This window comes from Lepidothrix coronata, unplaced genomic scaffold, assembly GCF_001604755.1.
Source record: "Lepidothrix coronata isolate B3197 unplaced genomic scaffold, Lepidothrix_coronata-1.0 Scaffold0, whole genome shotgun sequence".
In the NCBI taxonomy this organism is placed as follows: Eukaryota; Metazoa; Chordata; class Aves; order Passeriformes; family Pipridae; genus Lepidothrix; species Lepidothrix coronata.
The window spans coordinates 117918-132842 of record NW_016690180.1 but is presented as its reverse complement, the minus strand read 5'-3'; the positions used below and the strand labels follow the sequence as shown (position 1 = coordinate 132842).

Sequence of the window (14925 nt, the reverse complement as noted above, 5' to 3'; positions counted from 1 at the left end):
GGCTTCATAAGGCACCTGCCCTTAGGTTTGGTTTAACTGCTTGTGCTCAGTGGACTATAGCCCACACAGTTGCCAGTTCAGGTACCTGACTGCTGTTCAATCCCATGATAAGTAAACGCTTTAACATCTAATCTATAGATCCAAGTGGGTTTATGTCAATTCAATGCAATATCTGGTGATGGTAGTTTCCATTCAGGCTAGACGTAAGCAAAGCTTCTTCAGAGCTAAAAAGTGGGGAGTTAGTGAACAATTTTTTTTATTACTTTTTCATTAATCTTAAAAAAAACAGCTTGATATTCTTGTCCATTCTTTAACAAATCACATAAAAAAAAAAACTTTAAAAGAACTGCCACAGATTTGTGATTCTCATAATAAGTCAGTTAATATCCTCTTTAATCCAGTCTCATAATAAAAACCTTGACAAAAAGTTGTCAATCTGGGTTCCATATACGATGTTGCACATAAACAGTAATGCTAGCTATTGTGCACTTAATATAATCCAATAAACTTCTGTCAGGTTAGCAGTGAGTATCCCTAGCAGGTGTGTGTACTAAAATGAAGCTATTTTTTTCTTTCTTAATATTTGAATTAATTGTATGAAGTTTCTAGTGCAGGAAAACTTACTGCACCTAACAACGATTCTAGAGTTCGAAATAAGGGCTGAAAAAATACTTAGGTCTACAGTTCTTTTTCTGTGATTAACATATTTTACAAAAGCTAACTTCCAAAGGTGAAATATCTCTTTTCAAGAACACCTTGAACTTTCTAACATTCTTTGTACTTGTCCACTCCCACAAATCCTCTTGATGAGTTAATAGGAACAATCTTATACAAGCAGAGTGGATAAAAACTTACCCCTACAACAGATTATAAAATCCTAACATTCATTCATTAAAACTGATTAAAACAGGAATACAGTGCTTTTAATTCTGACCCTATTAAACCAAACTATTCTTGGAAGTGTAGTCAATGGAATTTTCATTGGCAACACTGAACTCATAGATATGACACCCAACTAGTACACGCAACATCCCCAAGAAGGACTGCAAGGAGTGCAGACAGCGTGCTTGGAACTGCAGAATAATTCAGGCTGGAAAGGACTTCCAGAGGTCATCTTGCCCAAAACCATACTTAAACCAGGTCTAATTAAATCAAAGCTGTGCTAGTAAGAAGTCTTAACTTCTTAGTTACGAAGTGCTTAATGGGAACAGTCCCACGAACATGTCCGCAGTCTCAAACTCAGAACAACACCCAAGAATTTTCTGAGGGTAACACAAATCAGTACAGATCAAAATGCTCTAAGGACACTCAAGAGTTAAGCCATACAGCTGACTGTGTCCCACTATGTGGGAAAGTTATAGCGTGGTGTTTAATATGGTAATACAGGTGTTACTTCACTGTGCTCCCTCTTGGGCAAGTATTCTCTTTTGTGTGGTCCAGCAAATAAACAGTAATTCGATTTGCTTGTTCAAAATGCTGGGAGTGAGGGTGGAAATCGTCCTAAATATATTTAACAAGAAAGTTTGACTGAGGAGCAGAGTGCAGTGAGACCGCTCAGTGCTTTATGGGCTCTCCAGAAAAACTGAGTATTCATCAAGTCATTTCTAGTCAAGTATTTACTAAAAAAAAAAAAAAAAAAAAAAAAAAAAAAAAACACAAAACAAAGATAGATTTATATCAAAGGTTATGGGCAGAGCATGTAATCCCAAATCAAGAAAAAAAAAAAAGAAAAAACATGTTGATTATTCTCAAACTCTCCTCCATCTTAGACTATTCTCTGAAAGCAATGAGCCTAAGCCTATATTCCACTGATCACAGGCACAATGCCTATTCATTACACAATCTCATTGAAGTCCCTGGAACTACCAACTGAACAGATTATTTCAAGATTTGCAGAACTGGACTCAACACCACCCAATTTCCTACTTCTGTCCTAAAAGTCACACTTGAGAATTCAGACAATAAATTCAAGAAAATCTGTATGCCTTGTAATTCATGCGATAAAAATATAATACTTGTAATCTGCAAGAGGAAAAAAGTGAAGTACTTACAGGTTATTTAAAAAAAAAGATAAATAAAATAGTCTTGTATTTTCAACTTTTTTTGAGAAGTAAGGCTTTCAAATGAAAAATCAAGAGGATTCTACTGGTATTTTAACTCTCCCTGAATAAATAAAAATCTGATATAACAATCATAGCAAAGCAACCAACAAAAAATTTTGTATCAAATAAGTACAAAATATTCTGCCCTAGATCCTTGAATGAATTTTAATGAGTGTCAGCATTTTGACTGAATGAATTTTTTATTTTGGACCGCAGAAATTCTATATCCTGATGATGACAAATTATGGGGAAAACAGGGGGAACATTACCACTCACATCCCTTTTTTAATGACAATGTTTAAAATCTCTAACGATGTTAAAACATCTAGTTTAAAAAGAAAAATATATGTAAAACACCAGATATATTAAATTTCTATTACTGATCTGCACTGATTAAGTGACAGTTGACTTATGCAGCTAATATTAAATTTAGAAGTTAAATACCTGTCCATATTGTATGCAGCCTAGCTGGAATTCACTAGATTAAACATACTAATTAATTTGGTCATGGTGTGCTTTGTATTATAATTCAGCATTTATTTATGAGGTCAACATATTCAGTTTACTGAATTTAATGACCGTGCTGTNTAAACATATCATTAGAAGTGCTAATATTTTATATCATTAACCCTGTATCACTGCACAATTAACATAAAATTATCAAAAGAATAATAAAAGTAGATATGCATTTTTAAGACACTTAAAACATTTCTAAATGCAATTATAACTATTTCATGTTAAGTAGGAGTTGATATTTCATTTTCATGCTAAGATATTCTTCACTGAAAAAAGAAAATAAAACTCCAGCTTTTCTGATCACTTATTACTTCTAAGTTTCCTGTAGAGCACAGTCATTCATAGATGTTGTTCTGGGTTATCAGACATTTAGAAAGATTGAATTACTAGGTGAGTCTTGTTTCATAGTCTATTAATATACAAATGACTGAAAAACGTCCTGAAAGGTGGTGAGCATTTCTGCTTCCAGCATTCACTGAGATGTCACTGTGGACTTCAGACTCTAAGTTTTCTTGACATCTCCCAACATATTGGCCTCTGTTGAAATCACACACTTCTGCAATTGTCAGATAAGTGAAAGGAAATGGGGGGAAATCCTCCTATAATTTTGTACTGTAGGCTTATTAAGTCAAACCATATCAAATAGTCAAAGGACATGCACACACAGAGACGTATCTATATTTTTAAAAGCTGTCAGAAAAGCTTTTCATTCATCTGCCATCAATTTATATCAAAATCATAATAATACTATTGAAGATTTGACAATTAAAAACGTGTGTGTGCGTGTGTGTGTGTGCACCTGTGTGTATTATCAGCAAAGCAAGGTATGAAAAATAATTCTTCCTACCATTTGTAGAGTACTAAAGGGATCTCTTCTGCCTAAAAATTTAATTTTCTAACTAGTTATGGATGAAGGGAAATCAAATTTGAAGACTTATCACTTATCAGTATGGCATACCAAACGGCAAGCTAGTAGTTCTCAGCATTCCCAATTAGCTGTTTATTTGTTTGGACTAAGCTCAATCATTTGCAGAGATCCAGTATTTCTCAAGTTCCATCATTACTTTAAATATACATTTCTACCTTCCAGCATGGGAACAGTGGTGAACAAATGGTACTTTAGTAATTGCTGCCTGAACAGTAAGGCTTCCAATGACTCTGCCTTTGTTGCTAAAGCAATACACAAAAGCTCACAACTTGTAACCAAGATTTCAACCAGCTGATTTGTTGGAGTATCAAATCTTTTCTAGGTTCCTGTTGCATAGGTTTGGATGCTGCCACTCAACCTTTTGACATTGAAATCAAGAATATCTCTTAGGAGTAGGGAGATATCAAGCACTTTATTTATATTCAGTAGCATGAATAAAGAATGTCTTTCTAAGAAAAACTGATTTAATAACATGAATTATTTTCTGCTTTGCCAAGTTTACTAACAGAATGAGGTTCTTTTTCTTTTAATGGAAAAAAACATGAGCCATGGTTCTTTTCATGGGCACCAAAGCCTATTCAAATTAGCAATGTATTTTACAACAGCAAAAAAAAAAGGAAGAGTTAAAGTGAAATCTGAAGTGTTTCATGAGCATAAACCCTTTGTTTCATCACCTAGAAGGTAAATGACAACATCTTCACTGGGGTGAGTAGAGCTATGCTGGTTTGCTTTAGCTGGGCATATCCTAGCTTCACAAACCCCCACACTTTCAGCCATAAAACCAAAACTATTCCACCAACCCCAGCTTTCTAAATGTATAGACTGTAATAAAGCTGAGAGGAAAAATATTAGCAATACAATCTGGCTTTAGATTTTTGTTAGACAACTGTGATACTATTTGCTTTTTTAAAGCTGCTCCACATTCATTAGTCTCAGGCATTACATCATTAAGAAAAGAGATTTTAAAATAAATTAACAATTTGCTGTGGCAAGTAAGATTTGATATTTTTGTGTTAAAAAGATGTATTATTGCTCCTGTCATTAGATTACAACCTTCCTGAGACAAGTGCTGGTCAGTTTATTTATGCGGAACTCTAAGCATAAAGTTTCATAGGATTTCTTTAGAAAGGTCAGACAAACGTTCAAAGGATTATAATGAGAATGGATGAGGCCTTTGAAGGACTATGCAGTCTTTCATTTGCTAATCTAAAGTAACACTTATTAGCAATGATGATTTCTTCAACCACTACACAGTCACCCCCTTCATGATCCAGCCAAAATTTATCAAGGACTTCTATGATTTAGGAAACTATTGCTGTTTTATAGTAAGTTACGTACTGATTAATTTCTTCCCCCCTCCGCTAAAAACTCTAATGTGTAGCTTTCTATTCAATTCCTGCCAAGAAAAATATTTTAAATCTATATTTCACCAATTTTACCCTTGACAGGAGTTTTCTTAAGACACTAAAAATTGTCAAAACTCAAATAAGGAAATAAGACATTAGTTCCTTCGTATGCTGGCTTAACCTCTGTCAAGAAATACTATTAGAAATTCAACATAATATTGAAAAATAACACCACCAGCACCACTGATTTCAACACAACACATTTTAAGTTCTACATCAGCACAGCTTTTACAATAATATCTGCTGCTTTTCTGAATGTTTTTCTATGCTGTCACAGGAAAAATTGAAGTTGTAATATCTTAAGATTTTTGCAAACTGCTATTTTACACTTCTGTAATTCAGATGCAAAAATACTGATGTGTTAACTTTTTAAATTAAAACTTTTATAGATTACAGATTTTAGACTGTTGTTATAAAAGATATTCTCCTTCCTTTTAAAATAAAATACTTGAAAGAGTAAACAAAGTTGGCAAACCTGTTTTTCACTACAAATTTCTGCCAACATTCCAGCATTTTGCCAGGGATGGGGGGGAGTGGTGGATAAGGAGAACAAAAAAAGAGAAACAGAGCTTCTATTGTCACATATGAGACTCTACTATCACATAATTATAATCTATAGGTAACACATGTTAAGATTCTCATTTCAAACATTTATTAGAAGTGTGCTAAAAATATTAAAAAAACCCCAGGAAAATAAACGAAAATAATTTAACATGTCTTTTCTCAAGTTGAAAACTGTTTTCTCTTATACATGAAGATTGAATTTGCATTCATGAAAGCCTACTGTAAAAGTAATCCACGGTTGCTTTTATAAAGTATACCGCTCAGTTAATATATAAAGAGATTTTAACACAAAGAGCTACAACAGCCTTGCACTTCATTAGTACATAGCAATCCAGGTAATTTGCTGATTTCAGTGGATTTGCAGAGTACGCTAATCAGTGCTGGATTTAGTACAGCACTTCGAAGTTTCTAGTTTACTGTTTTGCTTTCTGTAGATCTAGGCACTAATGTTTACAATTAACTTTTTTTGTAGACACAAACACACACATCAAGTATCAACAACCTCAATCTGTTACACAGACTCAAGTTGACAAACTTAAAATAATTAGGTCAGCTTGGCTTGAACTTATATGTTGGATTTCAGTCTAAATTATAAAAGTATACCCACTCCTTTGCAAGATTCATAACATATATCAGCACAAAACAATTCCAGGCTTAAACTATTTTTCTACCTTATGTCATCCAAGCATCAGCTTTACATAAAAAGTATTTTACAACAACAGTAAATATACTGTAGGATGAAAGTATGTAACGTGGACAGACTTCCATCTAAGAAGGTAATTGAAGATACAGTTTGTGTTGCACTCACTATTTTATAATATGTTTAAGATGTGATTCTCTTCATATTAGTTCAGTAGCAGCTATTTAACATATTAAAATGGACCTCTACTGACACTGTTTCTTCCATAAAAAAAAGACTGAACTAAGTGGTGAGGAGCACTTGCAGCCTGGTATTGGTAAACATTTTATAATTTTATTAACTTCTGATCTGCATAAGATCAGAAATATTTTTATGCAATGCCTCAGTTGCAACGTTCTGTTATTGTTTATATGCATACTTGAACTAAAAGAGTGACGTAACTAGTCCAATATGCAAACTTTAAAGACGTACTGAATGCAATTACCATGTCTTGCAAGACACATAAATAACTAAAATTCAGATTTAAATCACTATCCTGATAATAGATGCACACACATATCTTCTTACAATTGTTTACCATTTTCATAAGTTTCTCACATTTTATTTTTTTTTCAGTTTGACCTTTTTTAACTTATTTTTCTCTCACTATTGAGAAACCATTTTTTCCTGAACTTTAAATATTTATGCATCACACTCAGCAGAGTGTGTGACCATAGCCTATTGGTTAAGGATTAAACAGTGGTGAAACTGGGACCAGAAGGTGCAGAGACAAAATGTGCAAATATTTCAGTAGCTATTGAAACGAGTACTAGCCTTGCTACGTTTAAAAGATAAAAAATAAAATTAGCATGTCTTTCATTAACTATGCAGGAAATACGCAGTAGGTGTGCACCTTGTCATCTGAAACTAGCCTTGTAAGTTTTGATTTCAAACATTAAAGTTATTTCTTAAAATAATCTAGCAGACGTGCATTGTGACAATACGTAGTGGCGCACAAAGACACTGCCTGTGCATTATACCTGTAAGTCCAGACTGTTTGTGAAGACCAATACCACAGTTCAAGGAACACCATTCAATAGAGGTGTAACATTTTGGTTTGGGGATTTGGGGTTTTGTTGGTTTCTTGGCTTTTTTTTTTTTCCATAAGCATACAGCATTTTTTTCTAACTACTCTGCCAAGCTTCAGTCAGGCCACAGAATGGACACCTGAGTCGCTTGACCCTGTATGTAAACTCTTGGAAGCTGTAACGCTTGTTTTCAAACAAATCACCTCTGGAGATAGAGCAGGCTTCCTATCAATCACTACCAAGTTAATTCTACATAATAAGGCAGGATCAGATGCAGACTGATACATTGTGAAATGCTGTATCTAAAATTGATTAGAATAGCACTCAAAATGAATGCAGCCCTCCAAACCACTTCTTTGCTCAGAAACATTAATCTCAATTATAAGGAGAGCTTCATAATGGTAATGCCTGGTATGAAAAAAGTATGAAATAAATCAGGTTTTATAAGACACAGCAATTAATCAGTTTTAGAACTAAGGAAAGGTTGTTAAAGCACATTTTTACAATGGCAACTCTTTAAAGCCTCTGTTACCTTCAAAAAATTAAATGTTCAGAGTTTTGTTTTAATTACTCAGCTGACAGTACGGACCCCAATCCTTACTTTGGGTCCCTGATATATTTCACCACAAGCTAAAACTCTTTGCAAATAATACTACTTTATTATAAAGTTAAAGCATTTATTTTAAGATCACAAGATACTCTTCAGCCTATGAAGAAAAATTGCATGCAGGCATCCTGAAAGAACTTACTTATTGAACCAGTATAGCCTGAGGTAAAAAATTTATTTCATCAAACCAAAGGCTTTCCAATAAACACGAAAATTATTTCTGATAATATTTTGTGGACTTGATACTGCACAAGCATGCAGGAGATAAAGTCACGTTATCACTACATTTGCTAAACCAGTAAACCTAACAAATTTACATATATTCATTTAATAGAACAGATTATACAATAAAGCTATTCTTAGAAGACAGTAATATTATATAGATATGCTAATCTTATTAACAATCTCTAATGTGTAGTACCACTACAGTTCAAATCTGCTTCTAAATCTTACACAAGCACAACATACTTGCATAATATTTTGAAAAAATATTTTTTTACGATTTCTCATTAAGAATTTTGTATTTTCTTTTGTACACTGACAGAGATGAGTTTTCTATAACAGAAATGCAGCATTCGGTAGAGTAAGTGCAGTATAACCATAAAATTAAGAGTAGTTTTGACCTAAAGCCTTAGGACCTCTGGTGTTTTCTTTTAAGTCTATATAACACAATGGCCCTCCACAAACAGCACCTGATCCTCTAAGTTGCTGATCACTCCCAGTTTTTATTGGGCCAAATCCAAAACTGATGCAAGTCAATGGGAGCTTCTGCATCAATCTACATGGGCACAGGGGCACCAGTCTGCCTAACTAACGCTCACTGATTTTAACTAGAGGTAAAGGTACTGAGTATCTTACTGAGCCAAGCCTATAATATGTTAATTGTTGGGCCTGGGAGATGACAAAAAAATACTTTCAGGTTGATTTTTATTTAATTTTCTTATATTTTATGGGGTTTGTATCAAAAAGATTCTTATTAAAAGCAGATATTGTCTATTGATATGTAACTTTATATCTAGTTTCTATTCATAAATCCTTTTTTTTCCTTTTTCCATTGGAACAAAGAATTATTACTCCTGGCTCAAAGAGACTTGACTGAAGCACTAGTCTTAACTCGCTAACTGGATTATGAATGTTATTCTGGATTTTTTTCCTCAAAAAAATATTAAACAAAAGAATCTTCTCAATGTGGTCAAGTATTTCTTCTACCAAACAGCATCTTTCATCTCAATGTTCACTCATTTTACTTTTTAATCAGATGTATGTATCTAATATTTCTGCATTGTTGGCTTTTTTTTCCTCCCCTAATTTACTAGACCATTGAATCTAACCCAGCAAGTTCATAACAGCAAATCTTTGGAACCAGAAAATAATATTTTTCTCAGCCTGGTACATTTTTCAAAAATTTAAATGATATATTTTTCATATATATTCATACCCATTTAGGGCCTGTTCTTCCTAACTATTCTTACATTACATCAAAGTACAAATTTATGAAATTTTTTTCCCCACATACAATATTAAACCAATCTCCTAGATGTGAACGCAATAATAATTCTGAATAGCATTTGGATTATATTAGAAGGGAAAAGCAGTTGTCTTTTTCATCAGAGAGTGCCTTTAAGCGTTTTACAATTAACTCTTCTGTAAGACCATAGATGAGCAATGTTTATATTTCAATACTCTCTTTACTAGACTGAATTTTAAGATGCAAGCATCCACAGAATATTACTGTAACTCTTCAATGGAATGATTCAAAATACTTTGCCTGAAGAAGTATATTTAAAATGCAGAGGATAACAGTCAAATGAAACTAAACAAGCATCCAACTAAGAAGTCTCAGCGTAAAGGACACATGATACTCAGAAAGCAGAAAAATAAAACTGCTAAAGTTCTTGTATAAGAAAAGTATTTTATATCTAAATATTCAGAGGAGCCTACAACAACATATCTAACAGAAATAGCTCCTATTAAAAAACTTCTAACAGTGTGTGAGCACATAAGGGTGGGGGTTCTGTTGTGTTTTATCTTGCTACATTACTTTGCTTTAAAGCAACTTCATAACATAAAACTTTTAAGCCCACAGAAAAATGGATCTGCTTCCTACATCCACGTGAAGAAAAACCCTACCAGATAACAGAAATGTATGCAGTTTCACGAGGGAGAGCACCCCTTTCTCTCCCCAAACCACAGTGACATACAATTTCTTTGCTCGTTTTCGAGCGTGTGTTTTCGCTGCACAGTAACACGATTTTCACTACAGTTTATTGAAGAGACCATTAGAGATACAAGCCTCAGAAACCCCCTCCTTTACCAGGACGGCAGGTAAAGCCCTGGTAGCATCTCCGAGCACAGACCAGCCGGCAGGGTGTGTCAGCGCCTGCCGCCGTCTGACAAACGCGCTGCCCGAGGACGCGGGACCCGGCGGGAGCGCCAAACACCAACTTCCAAACCCACCACAAACTTACTCGGACGAACTTTCGCGCCTCTGCCCGCGCCACTACGCTCACCGGACAGGAGTACGGACACTTCCATTTGCCTTCCGAGAGTGAGGATGCCGACTTGGGGGAAGCACCAAGAAACTGCTGTGGTGCCCAGTCCCGCCGCCGCCACGCGCCGCCGGGAGCGCGCTCAGGGGCCCCAGGAGCGCGCTCAGGCCGCGGGCCGGGGGAGCCCCGCGCTGCGCCCCAGCGCCCGCAGCCCCGGCCCCGCTCCCCCCGCAGCGCGGGGCGCAGCCGAGCGGCCGCCGAGAGCGCAGCGCTGCTGGCACACGGCCCCCCCCGCCTCCAGCTCAGTTTTCCGCACGGCGGAGTTTCCACATCAAGTTGCGACCCCAGTACCTTTCTCCAGCTCCCCCGCGCCCGCGTAGCCCTACCTGGGGCCGCGCTCCAGCCGCAGCCGCGCGTCCCGGGGTACCCCGGGATTCCCGCCCACCGCCTGGCGAAGGTCCCGCCGCCAACGGTGCCACCGTGGGGGCGGTGGGAAAAGGGAGGGAGGGAAGGTGGGCCGCAGGAACCCTCCGCCGTCCCCCACGCACCGGCCACCAGTCCGCTCGCCCGCCCTCGTCCGGGCTGAGGGCACCGGCCCCGGGGCCCCGCCGCCGGCCGGGCAGCCGCGGAGCGGGGTGCGCCACTTACCGCGGGCGCGCCGCGAGCCTCGCCGCCTCCGCGCCCCGGCAGCAGCGCGGGGTAGAGCGGCGCACGGCGGCACTTTGTCAGGCCGGGCGGGCGGGAGCGGAGGGCGGGCGGGAGCGGGGGGAGGGCCGGGGGCCGGGCGGGGGGAGGGCCACGAGTTGCTGCCCGCGCCCCCCGCCGCGGGAGCTTACGCGCCCCGCGGAGCTCACTTTCCCCGCCTCCTCCCCCGCCGGGCGGGCAGGGAGTTTGGCCCCTCTTCTTGCGGGAGGGGAGGGCGAAGATCGCGCACAGCGACGTGCCGAGCAGGGGAGGAGCGCGGGGAGGAGCCGCCGCTGCCGGCAGCAGCACCTACTTGCGCCGTAGCGCGGGGACACCCGGTCGGGGGCCCCGCTGCTCCCCCGCGCCGCCCCGGGACGGGACCCGACCCACTGGTCTGCGGGCCCTCAGCCTTCTGCCCCCCGTGCCCTCGGCTCGCGTGGGGTGCCTGGCGCGGCTCCCACGCTGAGCCTAATCAGCGCATCCGCGACGCCGGCGGTGATTTAGGGGTCATCCGCGAGCGGCTCTTCAGGCTGATGAATGGCTCTTGGCCGCTGTCTGCCCTGATGAGCGTGTCTGCGTGTTCCTGATTGCAAACACTAATGAACTTACACGGCTCCACTGCGCGCTCCCTCCTCCCGGCGGGGCAGGAACCTCCAGCCGCATTTTGTTTTCCGCGGGGACTTGTTTATTTTTATGAGGGGAGGGGGAGAATTTGGGGAAATGATCCGCGGCTCCATGCAGCACCGCAGGGACCGCGCCTCGCCGAGCAGAGCCGGCGCCGCGGGCAAGCCGGCTCGCCGAGGCACCTCGCCGCTGGCGGCAGCCTGGGCACGGCATGGCACGGCACGGCACGGCACGGCACGGCACGGCACGGCACGGCACGGCCTCCCGGCAGGCCGGGGTGCCGGCGGGGCTCCCCGGCCCGGCAGCCCGCCCCTCGCACCGACGCACGCAACCCTCTCGCCCGGCCTTCCCGTCTCACCCCGGCAATTTTCGGAGTTGGGCGGGAGCCGGGTTCCGAGTGACCTGATTACAGCTTAAACATCTGCTTTTTAAAGCCGTTTCTCCGTCGCGTACAAAGGCGCTTCTGCTTATTTTTCTCCCTGATTCCTCAGCATCCTCTCGGCTCAAAGTAGTAGCTGTAACTTTCCACACACTGAGATGTTCCCTACCTACCTATATAGGACCGCTCTCTTTTTCACTCCTTTATCCTTCCCTTTTAAACTCAAAGGCGTTTCACACACGAGGTACGAAACACTCGAAGTTAGATAGATGAGCAGCTTTGAACGTTTAGCTGGCTACCCACTGCAGTACTTTGATTTTCCAAACTTTATCTGCCGCATCTCTGCGGATGTATTATCTTTAACGCTCCCGAGGAAAATCCCTACATTCCTGAAATAACTAGAAATACTTCCTAATCGTGGAAATATTATTGCAGGTGTTACCGACGGGCATTGTGAGGGGTCTATCTGTGATAAGTCCAGCAGTTTTCTCTCACATGCCCGTGTTTCACCCCTGTGTTTTCCTTTTTATTTCTGCTGCGCTGGGCTCGACCTGAGAGGCAAAGTACCTGGGTGTATAAACTGATTCGACAGTGCTGAGGTCAGCATTTGAGAATTACAGCAGGTACCACACACACAGAGCCAGCATCACACAGCACCGTTATGCAGCAAGCGTAACAGAAAACCACAACTGTCTCAAGCCTTTTTAAGTGGACAACCAATGTGTAATTCATACTATTGAGCATTAAAAAAACCCAAAAAAAGTATTTTATAGTGGAAATAACCTGTCTTCATCACCAGGAAAGATGTAATAAAAGTAACTACTTTTAAATACGGGTTTGGAAAAGTTCTTTTAAAGATGCAACAACTAAACAAATGAGATTGAAATGAATAATCTGTGCTGACTTTGTGGGTGGCTCAGAAATGGTGGGATTTCATTTTAGAAGGTAGGAGTCACAGAGACCTCTCTAGAGAGAGTTCTGTGCAGGTAAGTGCACAGACAATACAGGTAGAACTGGAATCATCATGACCTTGTCTTTCAAATAAAATATCCTACAAAGGGTTTAGTCCTTATAAGAAAGCACTCGAAGTGTGAAAACGTGAATTACACAAAATTCCTAGCATATGGCTAGGCATGCAGGAATAATCTCAACCCTGAATTTACACCAAATGCTGCAATTGTTGTTGCATATTATACAAAATAGTATTTCTGCCAAACCAAAAGCACATCTTGTAGACTCAGGGCTTTACTTACAGTTTTTTCCCTTTTGGGCTTACAGTCCTCTAACACTAAATTTAAAATGGTGTTTTGCAAATGCAAGTCTAAAGCACTACAGTTTTGCATTAATACACCCATTCGCAATACCTTTGCTAAATCCATTCATCTAGTACTAACCTGAACTTTTTACCACCCTCAAATATACTGAGTTAAGATGCTGCTTCATTATAAATAGAAAGATAACATCATGCCTTCCTTGTGCAAAACCCACCAGATAAACAATAAACGTCAACTACTTATCAGTACACATTTGAAGTTCAGAGTAAGTTATTTTGGTGCTCTTAACTTGGACATCACTGAAGCAGCATTACTAGGCTTACTAAAGTTTAATTAAATTTCAGTCTTCAGAGTTTAAGTTAATTTGAAAAGTGTGCAGTCACATTTGAGTTAGAGCTTTGTAGGAAACTATCTTCCTAATGTCAACTATTAAATGTGACTAAATTCTCTAAAATCACACTCCAGCTCTTCCTTACTTTTTGGATTGCCAATAAGCTCCGTATTTTAGCAGAGAAAAATCCCAAAAGAATATGCATTCCTTATTGACTTAGAGAGACTTTTTTTTTTTTAAATGGGACTATCAAATCTTTTTGGACAGTAGGTGTTAGTGAGAGAAAAGAGCAGGACGTCCTGTGATGTGAGACACAGTCGGCTTCTGCACTAATCTACCCAGTAACCCCAAAAGATAAGACAAATTCAAGACATTGTCACGTTCTTTTCAAACTTCTTAAGCTGCTCTTAACGTGTCCTTCCGTACTTGAATGGTAACTCGGGCTTTGCCAGGCTTATCGGCACTTTCTGCTACCAGGACTCCACGCTCTTTAGGATACTCCCGTGTCTGAAACAACAGATCTCAAAAATCTCTGCATCGTCAACGGTCCCGGGTCTACAGCTCAGTGAAGAAGAAATTGTTTCAAACCACCCATTTTCCTTCGGGGTAAGCGTCAAGATGCGGCTTAGTGCAGCTAGGTAGGGATTGCCTCTACGTGATGGAAACAAGTAGCAGCATTACCCTTCACCAAGATACTTCATAATCACAACCCTAATAAAATAAAATAAAAAAGTGCCCCTTTTAACTCAGTCTTGCTGGTTGCTCCTAACATTACAGCAGCTGTTCCCACTAGTTCTCCGCGCGGTCGGTTCCTCGGCTCCTGCTCCTGCTAAAGCCCCGCGAAGGGACCGACTCCGCAGCCGCTCGAGCGGCCGCTCCGAGCAGTCGGCGGAGCCGCCCCGCTCCCCTCCCCGGTGTTCGGGCGGGGCGACCGAGCCCGTACAGCCCCCGCACCGCGCCGAGCGCGGCGGGACCGGGTCAGGAGGTGACGAGCCGGCCGTGACCACGCTGTGCCCTGAGCCCCGGAGAGAACCGCCCCGCCCCGCCCCGCTTTGGGAACAGGGAAACTTTGGGGAGCAGGGGCCGCCCGAGCCGCGCCGCAGTCAGGGGGGAGTCCCAGTGGGGAGTCCCTTGGGGGAACGCGAATGACGGACTGGAGGGGTCTGGGGACACACGGAGCTGCGCTGGGATCTCTCTCCGCGGGAAGGGCTGAGCTCTCTCGCCCGTCTCACTGCCAGCAGCGGAACGAGAGGCACTTTTTTCTCGAGTATCGAGTTGTGGTGAAATTGTAAAACAAATATTCTAATCTGATCA

At 40.9% G+C, this 14925-nt stretch overlaps 1 protein-coding gene across 2 annotated transcripts in view; it reads right to left on the bottom strand.

Annotated features, from left to right (window-relative positions):
- The window catches only part of TENM3 (teneurin transmembrane protein 3), a 459642-nt gene that overhangs the window by 402936 nt on the left and 41781 nt on the right, over positions 1–14925 (bottom strand). The window contains exon 1 of one of the 2 annotated variants that reach the window (XM_017827086.1): positions 10968–10999. The exons of the other annotated variant lie outside the window; for it this stretch is intronic. The gene's annotated coding sequence lies outside the window, so the exon portion shown is untranslated. Of the gene's footprint in view, positions 1–10967; positions 11000–14925 lie in introns of those variants that run through there. 2 annotated transcript variants of the gene reach the window in all.